At 58.6% G+C, this 1,319-nt stretch overlaps 1 long non-coding RNA gene across 1 annotated transcript; it reads left to right on the top strand.

Moving 5' to 3' along the window:
* The first annotated feature begins 545 nt into the window (after nucleotides 1–545).
* LOC104916493 lies at nucleotides 546–1,240 on the top strand. Its single transcript, XR_796598.2, has 3 exons — nucleotides 546–615; nucleotides 683–779; nucleotides 1,151–1,240. It is a non-coding gene; the product is annotated as an uncharacterized LOC104916493 (long non-coding RNA).
* The last annotated feature ends 79 nt before the right edge of the window (nucleotides 1,241–1,319 follow it).

Here is a 1,319-nt window from a genome sequence, read left to right as displayed (position 1 = left end):
AGGGGGCAATGGGGGGCCATGGGGTGGGACGGGGGGCTGTGGGGATTTGGGGCTACAGGGGCTGCAGATGGGCCAAAGTAGTGGGGTTACTGGGGCATTATAATGGCCATAGAAGCTACAGGGGGTTGTGGGGAGCTACAGGACACCATAGGGGTGATAGGCACTATGGGGGAATACAGGGCTGGGGCTGTAGGGGGTTTGGGGGAACTGTAGGTCACCTTAAGGGCTATAGGGGTCTACAGGGGTTGTAGGTGGATATGGGGGACCATAAGGGCCTTAGGGACTCTGAGAAGCTGTAGAATATAGGAGCCAAAAGGGCTCTGGAGGGCTCTAGAGGTCCACAGGGGTCTATGAGGAGGGCTATAAGGGACTATAGGGTCTATAGAAGACTGTAGCAGGAGCCTATAGGGAACCATGGGAGTCTGTAAGGGGCCATAGGACACCACGGGGGCCATTCAGGGTTGTGGGAGGCTATAGGACACCAGAGGGATCCTATGGGAGCCATAGAGTCACCATGCCCCTGTGTCCCCAGCCCAGGGACATGGCACATACGGGCACAGTTGGCTGCCAGTCCCAGCACCAATGGCTCCACCGCCTTCGAGGTGCGCAAATATGGTGAGTGGGGTCCAGGGGGTCCCTGCTGTGCCCCCATACCCCCCATAACCCCATCTGTTGTCCCCAGTGCTGCCTGGCTTTGAGGTGCGCATCCGCCCCGAGCGTGGCTTCGTTGTGCTGAGTGACCCCGAACCAGCCCCACTGCGCATCCACCTGCACGTCCAGTACGGGACCCCTGGAGACAAAATCCCCCCAAATCCCCATCTAAATCCTACCCAAATCCCAAATCCCACCCGGTCCCCCACAAATTCCAGCCAAAAATTTCCATCCGTCTTCTCCCAAATCCCTTCCAGCTCTTCTGAATTCCCCCAATTCCCCTCCAATCCACCCTAAATCAGTGGCCCTGATGTCATTTGGGGTCAATCCTTCACCCTATAACCTTTGGGTTCCCCCAGCCCTATTGACCTCTGGGGCACCTTGACCCTATTAACTTTTGGGATCTCTCTCTTTGACCTTATTGGCCTTTGGGATCCACCCCCCTGACCCTACTAACTGCTGTGGACCTCCTGACCCCACTGATCCTTTGGACCCCCAGATTCCCAGATGGAGCGCCAGTGTGGGGCCGTGCACAGCTGCGTGTGGGGCTGCGGGATGCTGGGGGCCGGGGGGGTCGCTTCCTGCGGGGCTTGGAGCAGCAGTGCCAGGTGAGACCCCAAAACCTACCGGGGGTTGACCCCGCCCCTTTCTATAACCCCGCCCCTTTC

Source organism: Meleagris gallopavo, unplaced genomic scaffold, assembly GCF_000146605.3.
Source record: "Meleagris gallopavo isolate NT-WF06-2002-E0010 breed Aviagen turkey brand Nicholas breeding stock unplaced genomic scaffold, Turkey_5.1 ChrUn_random_7180001902657, whole genome shotgun sequence".
In the NCBI taxonomy this organism is placed as follows: domain Eukaryota; kingdom Metazoa; phylum Chordata; class Aves; order Galliformes; family Phasianidae; genus Meleagris; species Meleagris gallopavo.
This window is presented reverse-complemented; position numbering and strand designations above follow the sequence as displayed.